The sequence below is a fragment of the Castor canadensis genome, chromosome 8 (genome assembly GCF_047511655.1).
Source record: "Castor canadensis chromosome 8, mCasCan1.hap1v2, whole genome shotgun sequence".
Classification (NCBI taxonomy): Eukaryota; Metazoa; Chordata; class Mammalia; order Rodentia; family Castoridae; genus Castor; species Castor canadensis.
In genome coordinates this window covers 108,707,494-108,723,004 of record NC_133393.1, presented here as the reverse complement: position 1 = coordinate 108,723,004, position 15,511 = coordinate 108,707,494, and the positions used below count along the sequence as shown (strand labels likewise).

At 39.5% G+C, this 15,511-nt stretch overlaps 1 pseudogene; it reads left to right on the top strand.

Moving 5' to 3' along the window:
* The first annotated feature begins 283 nt into the window (after positions 1 to 283).
* Positions 284 to 1,719, top strand: LOC141425604 (phosphomannomutase 1 pseudogene; annotated as a pseudogene).
* The last annotated feature ends 13,792 nt before the right edge of the window (positions 1,720 to 15,511 follow it).

The window sequence follows — 15,511 nt, the reverse complement described above, 5'->3', positions numbered from 1 at the left end:
ATTTGCCTTTTACTTGACAGTTGTTACCAATGTCTCAAAATATCATTTATCCTCCTTTCTACTTTAAGATCATGGTAATTATTAGATCTACTGTGACAACTTGAAGTTGAATGTCTTACTAAAGAAGCATAGATTGTATCACATTCAAAAGGTATTTTGAAAGCTCTATTTCAATATAATTGCTTTTGTGATCACATGTGTACTATTTAATAGATTTAAAAGCATTTTTCTGAAAGGGGTCCACCAGACTGTGCATGGCATAAGGTAAGTTAAGGACTCCAGAATGGCTGGTATGAAGGTATGTGGACCTGAAGCAACTGTGGACACGTGTACCTTCCAAACCAAACCTTCTGTGCGATAGCCAGAGAATCTTAAGGAAGAGAGACAGTCTCATTTGTCCTCCTGGTTCTCAGCAAGGATGACTGACCTCCAGTTTAACAGAGCTGAGTCAGAAATCTTGGAAAATAAAGAAAAGTAGCTACTCATAGGCAGGGATGCAAGAAGGTCCCAGAGGCCAGCAGCTCAGGGTGCCAGCCTCCACAGTGTATTAGACATGTGCCCGGTAGACTGCAGTACTTCTATGTATCCTGCCAAACAGCCACCTTGGATTTCTGCACATGGTTACCTACATTGCTAGGTACTTGTGCTCAGTGTTGGCAGGACACCTGAAACATACAGACTAAACTGAATTCCTGATTCATAAAGATATTTATAGGAGAATCCAGCTTGACTCTTCAAAATTTAATGTGGATTAGCAGTATATCCAGAGGTTGACTATGACTTGAGACTACAACTATCTTGAGATTAGCACTCATTCTCTGACTACTCATTGATAAAATATGTATTTTAAAAAGCATAATGTTGGAACCAGCCATAGCTGTCATTACTGAGGGTGTCCTCAGTTTGGTGTGGATAGGACTCTCAATGCAGCTGACCAGACAATTAACCCTGAGATGTCAGCCTTTCTGCAGAAGCTGTGAACTGGTAGGGTACAGGTCAGTATGGTGGGCAGCTCCAACCACTCTAAGATTGCTGAGCTGCTGGGTGATGGGGATGAAGTCATTGACATGTTTGATCACGTGTTTGCTGTGGATGACTGCTTTCTAAGCACACCATCCGGAACCACCTGAGAGAGGAACAGCTGCAGGACTCGATTGACTTCTGCTTCAGCTACATGACTCTGTCCAAGGAGCATGGAACCTTCATAGAGTTCTGGGATGGATTGCTGAACATCTCACCCATTTGCTGCAGCTGCACCCTGGAGGAGTGGATTGAGTTCTCTGAACTGGACAAGAAGGAAAAGACCTGGGAGAAATCTGCGGAAGCCCTGAAGACAGTTTGTTGGCAAGGGGCTGAGGTTCTCCTGATGAGGCATGACCAGCTTTGATGTCTTCTCTCAGGGCTGGGACAAGTGCTACGGCCTGGACAATCTGGACCAGGACAGCTTCAACATCATTCACTTCTTTGGGAATGAGACCAGCCCTCATGGGAATGACTTTGAGATCTATGCTGACCCCCAAACTGTCAGTCACAGCACGTCTCTTCTCAGGACAAGGTACAGCAATGCCTAGAGATTTCTTTCTAGAGACAGTCCATGAAACATGACTGGGGCCCATGCCTGAACATTGTGACTTCAAAGAGTTCTGCCCCAGCCTGAAGAAAGACCCACAATGCCGGCTGACCATCCTGAGCCAGTCTCATGGCAAGACTGGCTCTTGCCCTCCCTCCTGATGGCTCTAGCCACAGCCATTGCTGGTGCTTCAGAAGAAAACAGATCTCTGTCTACTCTGGTAAGAGGTGTGTGCAAGTAAGATAAGGAGCCCATTCTCCCTGCCTGCCTGCCTGCCCTAGACAGACCCTGTGCAGAATAGTAGGGAAGGGGCATATTTCAGAGGACTTTATGTCACTGACATTGAAGTTCTCCAGACCAAAAAAAGTATGACATTAAAACGGAAATAATTTGTAACAATTTTGTCAGGACTAAAATTTGCTGCCTATAATTCAAAATGCCAAACCACAAGCTTAAACAAGATAGATATTTATCTTCTCTCATGTAAAAAAATGTCTGGAAGGAAGACATTCGGGAGCAGAACTGTGTCTCTGATCCAAATCCCTTCATCTTTTTTTGCCACTCCATCCTTAGCAAGTGACATCTTGTCTGTAAGTTGTCTCCTGATTCAGGATTGCTGACCTAGCTCTTACCATCACATCTACATTCCAAGGAACAGGAAGAAGGAAACACAGAAGGATAAGAGTTCTTCTACCTGAGTTAGTTTCTTTCTAGTTCCTTCTTAGTGGGCCCACTCAACACTGCTTATATTTCCTTGGCCAGATGGCCCTACCTATGCTTAAGGTATTTATAATCCCATAAATAAGTGTATTATTGCCACCAATAAAACTGGGGAATCTATCTTTAAAGAAGAAAAGGGAATGGATATTGAGTAACATCTTACACTAGGGGATCTTCAATGAAACCTGTACTTGTTTCAAAGAAGTACTCAAGAGAAAGGGCAGGAGTAATAGAAAGGTGTTCTAGCTCCTCCCTGCCTGTGCCTTTTATCTCCGCACCTTAAGTCAATTGCTTAGCTTCTTTGAAGTTTAGTTCTTTCATTTTTAATGTGGATATGGTAATTCTTTCTTTCTCTTTTTGCTTTGCAATTGTTGTGAGTTGTAATAAGCAATGTATGTGAAAGCACTTTTAAAACTATGAAAGCTTTGCATAAATGCAAGGACATTTTGCATCTTCAGGATGCCTGGGAGTTGTAATCAGAGAAGGGTTTGTTTGGTAGAGCTCCGAGTAAACCCTAACACCTGGTGATACCTATTGTGTCACCAGATCAAATACATACATATTACTTTACTTATTCTAGTTCCATGCAATATAATTGTGATATGGGCAAAGAAAGAAATTTTAGATATTAGCATCATGCCTGATTGTCAATGTCCTTAAATGAAAGTCTTGCTCACCATGGAGAGGACAGAATCAACTCTTGGTAGTAAAAGCAGAAACCATTGTGTTGCAGGATATACAGTAGCTTGCAGAATTACTGGGGACAGGGAAGTGGAGAAAGAGCCCCTAGGCTGTGCTTCCACAGGCTAACTCCCAAAGCCCTCACAAATTTGTGTATGGCTTCTGCCATGATCAAGAAGCCATCTGTTAAATCAGGATTCTTGCTTGAGGTCTTGGATTCAGAATCACAAGATTGCAGCCTCCATCAGATCCAGCCTTATCCATACTAGCAAACTGATGCCTTCTGCACCTTCTTACCACTATTCTCACCAATCTAAAGCAAGTCCCACATGATTGCAGCCAATGGATGCAACTTCAATCAACTGAGAATGCTAGCTCCAAAGGCAGGAAAGAACTATAGCTTTTGTCTTTACAACCTCTGCTAGAAACATCTTCGAATAGATGTTGTATGTGTCAATCCACAGTATCTGCCAGAATGATTTTTAAGTGCACCTACAAAATGGAAAGTGCTATTTGAAGTTCCAGAACACTGGCAACATGTCCTAGAAATGAAATGATTCCAGTGTGGCATAATATAATCAGGGCAGAGGAAATTTACCTAACTCAAATACAGACTGCCGAAAGAGTCAGAAAACAGAGGAAACATTCATGTAAGTATATCCGTAGCATGCTATTCTTATGTTAATATATTTGCACTAGCATGCCAGATAGTTACATGGATGTTTCATTAGGAATATTGTTTGCTTCTATATATAAATTTCTGTTTACTTCCACTGATTAGGACAGGAATAACTTACTTGTTTTAATGTGTTTACACATCACGATGAAAACATGATAATTAAACTTCAACATGCGTATGAGCTAATGAAATTTTTTTGACTAGGAGAGTTCCCAGTATTCATCTTTCCTCTTGAACAGCATTAAAAAAAAAAAGCATGAGTTAGAGTCATAGAAAACTGACCACAGTTCTTAATGATTTAAAAAATATTGTGGGCAATAAAATCAATTCTTCAGCTGTTGCAGGTCAGACTGGTTTCTGAGAAAGAGTAAGTCCCAAACTGATAATGCAGAACTTCCTCTCGTATGACCTCATACTGATTGGTGCACTGGGGAAGTAGATAAAGATGTCAGTGGATGGAAGAACCAGGGTGGCATTTCTAAACACTGATAAGCAGGGCTAGTGAAGCGAGCAGAGAAGGAAAGACTGAAGGGCAACGGACCAGTGAGAACATACCTCTTTCTAAAACCTGCTTTTCATGCTGGGATTATGGCTCAGTGGTAGAACACTTGCCTTGTTAATGTGTGAGGCCCTGGGTTTGATTCCCCAGCACCATAGAAACAAACAAATCAAAAAACCTCTTTTGTTTTTCTCTGGGAGAATGGCTCTCAATCTTTTTGTTCTTAGGATCTTTTTATGCTCTTAAAAATAATTGTGCCCCCCCAAAGAGTTTTTGTTTTTATAAATTATATGTGCATACCTATCGATATTTATCACATTTAAAATTTAAACAAAAAATTAAAACAGAAATTTAAAACTACTCATTTAAAATAATAATATAAGACACTACATATTAATATGAAAGTTAGTCAGTTTGACCTCATATCCATGAACTTTTTGAGCCCTCTGACACTAAAATCCACTGGTCTGTTTTATACTTTGAATAAATCTTTTGCAGGTTCTGATTAGGATCAGGTTTCTGATTGGGAAAATATTAGTTCACCAAATTATGGAACTATCCCAGTGGTGACACATTGTAATACACACACACACATGTCCACATTTGTTAATGTTACCATTGATGCCATCAGAAAAGTTGTAAGCTTTGGAAAGTGTCAAGCCTAATGTGGAGGATATGAATCGTCTATAACTCCAATTCTTATTTGATCCTTGAATGTTATTGGGAGCAAATACTGTCGATTGTTGTCCTTGGAGTGACAGGCCCACTTTGTTCATTTCTCTAGAAAATGTCTGCCGAATACCCACATCTGAATCATTGTTATTTTTCTTTCCACTATTCTTTTAAATAAAAATGATGACTTATGACAAAAGTGACTGGTTCAGCTTGCAACTCAAACAATTGCACAAGTGCATTTTCTAGAGACACCTGCATAGTTCTTGTCGCTGTGACAAAATATCTGTTATAAACCACTTCAAGAGGAAGTACTTACTTTGGCTCATAGTTTCAGTGGTTTGGTCCATCATAGTGGGGAAGGTGTGGCAGAGCAGAGCAGTTCACATCGTGATGGCCAGGAAGCAGAGAAAAGAAAATACAGGAAGGGGCCAGGACAAGAATATAGTCACCAAGGACACTCCCTCAGTGACCTACTTCCCTCAATGAGTGCCACCTTCCACCTTTTACCGGCTTTCCAATAATGCTATCATATCATGAATTCATTGAAATCCATTCATTCATTAGATCAGAGCCTTCATGATCCAATCTTCTCTAAAACACCATCGCAGACACACACAGCTGTGCTTTACTAATCTCCTAGGCGTTTCTTGATCTGATCAAGTTGACAATTAAGATCAATCAATCCAACACCCACTATACTTTGACATAAGAAGTGCTTTATGTACTTGTAATTTTATTGCACAAAATATCCCCCAGAGATGTATGAGATGTATGAAATTAATATTTCTTGCTATTTTACTAAGGACATTCTTAAGTATTATTATTTTTTTCCCTGAAAATGCATTGTGATGACTACTAATGGTGTGATGACTGCTAATACAGTTAGTGCCACTTCTTTGATTTGTGCCAGCAGTTTTGGGTATTATTGTAAATAACGAGACGAAAAAGACAATACCTTAATTTTGTCATGAGAATAAAATTAATTTCATGGACTCTCTGCAAGTGGTGTTTGAATGATGGTCCCTAGGCAGGTCCCATACTAGGTAACAGTGGCAGGGACATGGGGAAGTCACCATCTTGTGCTAGCCCCAATACATGAATTATTGAAGGAATATTAGATTATTATTTGTATATCATCACATTAATTCTGAATTGCTACCTGAGGACCACTGCTCTGAACAAAGTTCATTAGGTTGAGAAAAAACTCTCAGTTTTGGTAGTGTTAATAAAGATTTTTGCTTGTCCTTCTTCTCATGTAATACATTCTTTCTGGTCCATCTTACCCATACCCCGGATAGTATCCCCCCACCAGGAGATTCTTCTGAGCTGGCCCTGCCAACAATTTCTTTGGCACTTTCCTTCAAGGAGATGTCTCACAGACACTTCAAATCCTGTGTCCCCTTCTCTATTCTCTCTTTTTGGTGTCCAAGTCAGAATCTTGGAAGTAAATTTTAGACTCTTTGCCCCTTGTCATACTTAATCAATTTTTAGGACTTACTGACTCTGTTTTCCATCTTTTGATTTATCCATAGTTGCTTATTTGCCTTTGCAGTGCTGTGGTTCAAATGCAGGGCCTCATGAATTCGAGGCAAGTGCTCCACCAGTAAGCTGCATCTCCAGCCCCTGTTTTCTATCTTTTGAATCATCCTGGATGAGTATCCATGTCTTTCCCTTAAACTTGTTCTACTTTGATCTATTCCTTCTTAAATATCCTAGTTTTTCTTTTTTTTTTTTCTGGATCCCAAAAATGATTACATAACGCCTCTGTTGAAAGTCCTCTTTGGGCATCTTCAGGATCAAAGGGAATTCTTCTGCATGGTGTACAGGTTCTCTAGTGTCCACTCTTGCCTCTTCCCAGCCTTATTTTCCATGTGTTCTCTGTTCTCCCAGACGCAACATTCTGTTCACAGTTCTGTCATAGTGTGCACTCTTTGCTACCCTGGTGATGCTTCTAACATAGTGCTCTCTGTGTGGAAATCCTTTCCCTTCCATTTGCCTGTATCACACTCATTCAGCTTAAGGACTCAGTGATCACACCCCAACCCTCCAATCTAGGTCCTCTGATGTGTTCCACAGCTCCTTGGCCTCATCTCTAGTGTAGTACTTGTAACACTACTGCTTCCCATTGATTTGCTTGCATGTGTTCCCCAAGACATTTAATCTTTTAATACAGAGTCTGTTGTATACTAGTCATCTCTTTCCCTAGTGTCTACCATGATATTGGGCAGCCTGAGAAATATTTTTAAAATATTGACCAAATTGAATTATATAAAGTGATTATTTAATAAATAGTAAGTCTTCACATTTTAAGTCTTTAAGTCTTCACATTTTTAAAGGAGAGTTGTGTGTAGGACTCTACATTAGCATAATTAAAGAGTTATGGTAGAATAATACTTCGTTTCTTTTCTTTTCTTTTTTTTGAGACAGGGTCTTGCTATGTAGTGCAGGCTGACCTTTAACTTTCAATCCTCCTGTCTCATCCTGGGATTGCAGGTGTGAACCATCATGTCTGGCGACAACCCATTTTTTTTGTTCATAAATTGAGATTTTTTTTTTTTGGTGGTACTGGGGTTTGAACTCAGGGCCTCATGCTTTCTAGGTAGGTACTCTTACTGCTTGAGCCACTCTGCCAGCCAAAACTCCATTTTTGTATAATTCTATTGCTCTTTTTCAGATTTGATTGGGTTTCAGTTCCCTGCCCCCTTCATGGAAGCAGTCCTGTAATGGGTAACAAAGGGCCCTTGAGTTTGGGTAGGGTAAGTAGGAAAATCATTTATCTTTGCATAAATGTCTCCCTTTTCAGAGAGGATGGGCCCAAGTTTGTGCTGCAGTTTCCAGATGGTAGGGCAGGTTGAGTAGGGCAGGGGTTGGTGGGCAAATCTTGCCAGGAATCTGAATCTGACAGAGAGAGGGGAAAAGCTAGCAGGGTGAGGGGGTCCTTCCCCTTCATATACACCTGTGAATGTCAAGAACAGCATTCTAGGGAGATCAAGGTACACAGGATGCCAGGAATGGGCTGAACTGGAGACATCCTGAGACAGCAGCAGGGATTCTGCCAGGAATTGACTGAGGCTGTGTGTACCACCTTTGAGAAGGCTTCTTGGAGACTCCTGAAATTCATAAAATGGGTATATGAGTTAAGAGTATCATTAGAAGAATCTCACAGTCTTGTGTTTTCTCCTGTGAATTCTTAGGAGCACACAGAAATTATTTATTGAATGTGAAGAGTCTTCAGTATTTCACAGTTCAATGATTAGAATTTACTTTAGTGAGATAAACTTATCCAAGGCAGACTCCTGCTTGAAATCAAAGGTCTCTCGTGTGAAGCACAGGAGAATTTGGTTTTCACAAACAATGTTTCTGAGTTATCATTTGGAAGGTCCTGCTTGTGTTGACTATGGAAATCTTTTGATATTTCAGAAAGCTTCTTATCGTAATCTTTTCTTTAGTCTATTTGTTTGCCTTTTATTTTTTTTAAATCTTATTCAGGTTAGTCCCTCCTTTCTTTATGCTCACGATCACAAGATGACTAAACTATGTGGTTTTTTTTTTTTGCTCACCAACACCTTTATTTAGTTGAATAATTTTACTGAAAGCTAGGTCTTTTTCGATAGTAAAGACTTAATTTTTTTTTAGGTCTTTTGAAAATGAGGTTGCACTCATTTTCAAGGATAATCAAATTTCATTTCCAAGACTCGAAGGCTTTTTATGCAATAATACATGATCATTTCTTTTTAGGTCTGACTATGGTTATATGAACTTTTTTTTTTTAACTGAATAATCTGTTATGACTATTCATTCTATCAAATGAGTTTCCTGTGGTTTTTTTTTTTTTTTTGGTGGAACTGGGGTTTGAATTTGCAAAGCAGATATTCTACCACTTGAGCCATACTTCCATGCTATTTTCCTCTTATTATTTTGGAGATGGGGGGGGTCACATGAACTATTTGCCTGGGCTAGCCTCAAACTTTGATCCTCCTGATCTCAGCCTCCCAAGTAGCTCAGATTACAGGTGTGAACCACCTGTTCCTGGCTTCCCTATAGTATTTTTGTGGGTGGCATAATCACTAAGGGCAGAATAAAGCCTCACCCTCCAGTGCCTCTCTCTAGCTCCATATCATTTTTATAATTTTGCCCAAATTTTCTTTATCTTAATCCCAAAATATAGATGTTGATTCCCCCAACACATTTTTATGTTCTGTGCTTATATATTTCAGTTTTGAGATACAGATTTATGATTTATGTCATCATTTGAAGCAACACAACTACAGAATATCAAACAGTGTCACAAGAGGAAAATGCACAGAACTAGAGTCTCCTTGCATTTCATTGTGTTATTGAGTTAACTGTAATCTCATTAATTGTGCTGCATCCCAAAGTTTTCACAAACATTACTTCATATTGCTACACAAACTGTTCTTTGAAAAAGAGTACAATTTTTAGAGAAGTCACAGTCATGGTAAAGTATGCTTTAGCTAGAAGTGAAAGCAAATAAAAACTGCAAGTGAACCAATACAAAAAAAAGGCACTTGCAAAATAAATCCTGCAATGCACTTAGGGAAGGACTGTATGACATTTCCTTTTGCTTCTATAATAGGTATTATTTGGTCGACCAGCTGGCCAGCCAGCCTCTAACGTCTTCATACCCTGTTTTCCAATTATAGGACTACAGATTAATGCATCTCCAGTGTTGAGCAATGACATTTTGCATCATTTAACTAACTCCATTACACAGGTTACCCTTTTTTATCAGCACCATAAAAATAAGACTGACGGCAGCATTTACGGTCATTGCTAAGAGTAGCCTCAGAAACTGGTGGGACATGAACTCATTCTTTCCTGTTGCCCAGCATTTGTAGTAAAGCTGAAAGGTTGAAGAAAAATGAACCATGCATTTTGTAAACACACTAAGCAATATGGGCACAGGTTTATTCTGATAATATTAGAGCCAGGAAGAGAACTATCTGAAGCCATAAAACTTTGCAAAATTTTTCTATCTTAGAGAAAATTGCCTCATAGACAGTTTGCTTTAAACCATCCTAGTATGGTATTTTAAGAATTTAAGAACGATGATCAGTTACATTATTAAACTAAGTTTTTGTGTTGCTGCTATTGTAACATTAGATGAATGAACACCATGAAATCTCTCTGTGCTCTGTCACTTACATGGTAAAGAACTTTGTCCTGTGTTTTCAGGCTTAATTTGTTAGATCAGACAGGATGGAAGAAGTAAACTGCATATTTAATAAGCTCTTTGTGAGAAGCTGTTATTTTCAACAGAACTCAGAATTAAGTTCCCTTTTTACTGAGATCTGAATGTCAATGAGGAAATCCAAATCTGGATCTACTTGGCTCTGGGAGGAAGCACACAGTCAGACCTTTTTGGCTGGTGAATAAGGTCAGGTCACCGGTGGGAGTAGTCATATTCACCAATGACATAAAATTTGGATTTTAGATGGGTGTGACACATCCTCCAATGCGATCATTATAGAGTGTCAGTGACAGAATGCGGGCTACTACGTGAAATGTGCATCTTGTTACTGGCATGCATTGTTATGAAGTAACATTTTAGAGTAGGTCCTGCAGATGTCTTGTGAAGATAACATCGTGCTGCATGAGGGGTGGACGGGTGGATGGGGGTGAGTGTTAAAAGCCTTACCTACCAAATGTAAATATTTATGTAATTTTTGAAACCTCATTCAGGTATTTTATTGTTAATGAGATGAGAGACTAAAAAAAGAAAAAGTAATAAAAGTAAAGAAAGTGGGTCATTCTTGACCCCTGAGAGACATTGAGAATAAATACAAAAAAAGATGTGAGACTTTAAATGATTTTCCCTAGAAACAATTGTGTGTTCTCAGGAGTGAAGATTTAAGGAAAGAGTCATTACTCAGCAATCAGGGAGCAGAAGTTAGAACAGAAGAATGAGAAGAAGAGGGAAAGGAAAAGAGTAGGAAAGAAAAAAGAGAGAAAGCACAGAAAAATCAAAATATGAACATTAGCTAGCCATGATTTCATGAATCATTCACTTCTTGATTTTTCAAGCACTGACTGGAACTCATCTACATATTTGGTCAAACCAAAAATGCCCTCTTTCAGCAAAACACAAAGGGTTATGTTTGGACCCTAAACAGTTAATATTCTGAAGTTTCACGCTAGGGAAGCTATTTTCCTTCTGGTAAAGGCCATATCAAGTATTGAATTGTATACTGTAAATGGTGCTATTTTTCTCAGAAGCACTTTTCCCCACTATTTTTAGTGTGTTTTTTTTTTCTCTTCATGATGCTCTTTCTTGTTTTCTGTTAAATCCATGACATTTTGCTGCTCTGAGCCCTTAGTTTTGCTCTATATGTGCTAGTTGCCCTAGACCTCTTCCCCCTTCTTCCCCCCAAGAACCCACTCTGTGTCAGATCTTTAGGATGGATGTATACGAAGTTCTCCAAGTGGGCTCCAGACAAAGCGTCAGTGTCACCTGGGGACTTGTTAGATATGTAAAATTTCAAGCCCTGTCTTAGAAGAATCAGAAACTTTGGACATAGGAGGTAGTAAAATGTCTTTTCATAGATTAAAACCCTCCAGGTGATTCTGATGCATGATAAAAAGAGAATATTTATCATTTAATAGAGATGAACAATAGCAATTCTTTACCCAAAGAATTACACTTTGGTAGTGGAATTTCAGGTTATTAGTGACAAAAGGCAGTTCTAGTTTTCACAGATTATACCACTAAGTAACTCTACCTAGGTATAAAATGGATGTTTTTTGGGTCCACATGCTAAAATAAATGATTTGAAGCTGGGTAGGGAGAGGGTAGGGAGAAGGGAGTTGTAGCTCAGCTAAAGCAGGCCTGAGACCCTGTGTTGGATCCCCAGCACCTAACAAATGAAACAAACTAACCAAAACCCCAAAATTTGAAGCTGCAAAGAGTAGATTACTTACACAGAGCTAGGTGGAAAAAGCTTAGCTTCAATTCCTTGAGATAGGAAAAAGATTGAAAGGAAATTTGTTACTTTATTGCAATCATGGGCAGCTTTGTTTTCATTCTTTTTGTATTTGACCTTGAATGATTAGAAGAGTGGCTACAAAGCCTTTAAAAACGAAGTCATTTTACTACAAAGGAATTTTTATGCAGTAGCTTTAATGTTCAGTTTAAATTGAACAAAATTACAGGCTGCATACTTTTAACTTTCTTGATGGTTTTATGTAAATGAGTTACCTTTGTCCTGCAATTTCTCTTTCAATTATAGATACACTTTTTTTTCAAGTGTATATATTTTCAATCTATAGCAATAGTATGGGGACTGTTAATAAAAACTATATGGACAAATGTTTTTATAGTATTTTACTCTGAGATATGATTATGAATATCATTGTGCATATTATTCTGACATAACTAGGCATGTTTTCCTTTTGGTGATTTCACAGATATCTCGTTAATTAAAGTTAGATTATCTAGGAAATCTTTAGGTATTATATGAATTATATTCTATTCAAGTTATCATTGTGGTAAAGAGAGGCTTTTTCTTTTTTTTGATCCAGGGTCTCACTCTAGCCCAGGTTGGTCTTGAACTCAGGATTCTCCTACATCAGCCTTCTGAGTACTGGGATTACAGGCACACAGCACCATGCCTGGCAAGTGTTTAGGCATTATTTTTAGCTTCTAAAAATTGTGTATTGCAATTGTACTTGGATGAAAAATGTGTAAATGCACAATCTCGTCAACAAGAACAAAAGGCATAGCAATGGCAATGGATGATTGTTTTGTGGGAAAAAAATTCCCTCCTCCCTTTTAGGTGGGCATATGTAACTGGCACATGCTAGAAGGTCTATGAATAAAATAATTCGAATATTTTATTAAAATGAAAAGCATTGTAAACAGGAAGGATTTAGTTCTGGGTAAGTATGTTGGAGTGATTAAATATGTGAGGCCCCATGAGGATTCGATCCTCAAGTGCAATTTGATTGCCATGTGGCTGCATTTTATTTTTTCTTTTGTGGTACTGGGGATTGAACTCAGGGCTTCGCGCATACGCTCTACCACTTGAGCCTCACCCCAGTCCTTGACTGCATTTTGAAATTCTGCATTTTAATTCTGAAGAAGTCTTCATAGGAAGCTTTCTACCCACCTGCTTTACACAAGTATCCAATGTTCCTGATTCCCAGACGAAGAAGAACAGCTGAACGTGGCCAGAGTTACGTCTCATCTGTGTCATGAAATAATAATTCTTGTCTTAAAAAAAAATCTATCATTTGCTTTTTAGTTCTCTCAAATATTTATTGATCTTACCACTATCTGATCAAGAAGATACCAAAAGGGTTACCGTTAAATGTTCTCTGTCTGCAGGTCCTGAGTCCACAAATACAAAGGGCTGTGGATTGAAAATAGTTTTTTAAATTGCATTTGTATTGAAGAATTACAGACTCTTTGTCATTATTCCCTATATAACTCAGTACAACAGCTATTTACACAGCATTTACATTGTATTAGGTATTGTAAATAATTTAGAGACGGTGTAAAGTACACAGAAGGATGTGTATAGGTTATCTGTGAACACTACTTTATACAACACACTTGAGCATTTGTGAATTTTCATATCCGTGGGGGCCCAGAGTCAATCCCTGGCAGATCCTAAGGGATGATTTTATCTTATAATTCACTAGTGGGTGGATGGGCGTGGTAGGAAGGAATTTAATGATCTCTTCTACTTCAGCTCCTCACTTCTAATTACCCTGTGGTGCTATCTCTGATAATAGTGTGTGATGGGGAAAAAAAGACTTTGACTTTCAAGTCAGAGATTTGGGTCTACATCCCAGACTAAGCATTTAATTAGCCTTGTGGACAAATTACTTAACGTTTCTGAACCTCAGTTCTTCATCTGTAAAACAGATGTAGCATTATTAGCTTATTGTAACTTTTTTTTTTTGGTAGCCCAGGCTGGCCTTGAACTTTGGATCCTCCTGCCTCAGTTTCCTGAGTGTTGGGATTACAGGCATGCACTATCATGCCTGGCAATGTTAACCATTTAAAATATTATCATAGTGTTTGGCACTCAGCAAGTCCTCAGCACTTAATAAAAATTATAATAGTTCTTTTGTGTGTGTGTGTTCTGGAGAATGAGCCCAGGACCCTGTACATGCTAGGCAAGTGCTCTCCTACTGAGCACTTGGGTTTTGTTTTCTGAGATAGGGTCTCGCTATGTAGTCCAAACTGGCCTGAAACTAACATGTAGCCCAGGCTGGCCTCGTACACACTATCCTTCTGCCTCATCTTCCCAAGTGCTGAGGTGTACTACCATGCCTGGCAAGAGCTTAGACATTATATTCAGTAGTGGGTAATGACCAGCCTGATCACTTAAATTTTATGTATTTTAGAGTTAATCAACATCTGGAATTAATCTTTATTTGTACAGCTACTTTTTAAAAAAGCTATCAAATGAGTCCTTTGCACTATTCTGATGTAACTCTGTTCACCACCAGGGTGATTCCTTGGGATCAGCTGTTCACCCCTCACTGTCTCCTCTGGTGTAACAAGCCCTTCTGACCTCTGCTGAGCTCTCTGGGATCAGCCTACTGCCTGTCCTGGTCTTCTTGCTCCTGGGTCCTCTGCCTGGCCTCGCCCACTCCAGCTCTGTCCCATTCCTTTCCTGGTTTCATGGCTTGCAGAAGTCTTGGGAATTCTCCCCAAATCAGGCAGTGATCAGCATTCTTCATGGCTGGCACATTTCCTACAGGATAGGCATCTTTTCTAGAGGGCCCCACCTGTCTACAGCTGAATGGCTTCTGGACATGTCATGGTAGCCGGGACTGGGAGCATGTGTGACCCAGCCTGAGCTGAATTCCTGCTTAAGCCCTAGGAGAGGTCACCAACTCCATACTTTATTCAGGCAATGGGATCCCTCTTCCCCTGGCTTGTCCCCCACTCCCAACCTGAAAAGGGATGTGTCTGTCCTCTGAGCAGATTTCTGTGCACTGCTGCCCTGCTGGCTCCTATTTCCCCAACGGAGAGCACTGCGGAAGGTCAGAAGGTCGGCAGAACTTGGCACCAGCTAACCAGAGTTAAATCTTAGAAAACACCGGAGCTCCAGATAGGAGATTGAGCCAAGAGTTGTTAGTTTCGGAGAGGTGATGAAAGCCAGGATTGGGCAAACATTTAATGTACCAGTTGAGCTGTCCAGTGCCTGCTGTGATTTTTGTGTCTTGGCATTGCGCAGTGCCTGAAGTTCTAGCTCTCAACCCAGCTTCCTCTTTCCAGTGACTGCAGGGTGTGGTGCAGCATTTTCCAGAGTGTTCTGTGCAGCGTGAATCCCCTGAGAAGCTTCCTAAGGGAAGGTTGCCATGGTTGGATAACAACATTGTGCAATGCTGCACTGTTGCTTGGTCAGGAATGTGCGTTCACATGTGAGAGTAATTGCTCCTAGAAGTTGTGCTGCATCCAAAGCCTCTGCTATTTTTTGTACCACAAAATGCTTCTTTCAAGTAACTCTTAATCATAATTAGTAAGATGAGTGTTTCATGGGCATGCTGTGCTTAAAATCCACCATACCCATACACACATCTACCTCAGGGCCTTTGTCCTTGGTGGTCTTTTGGTTCAAATGCTCTTTTTTAGTTTTTGTGGGTTTTTTTTTTTTTTGCTTTTGGACAGGGTCTTCCTAACTAGCCCATGGTGACCCCAAACTTACAATCT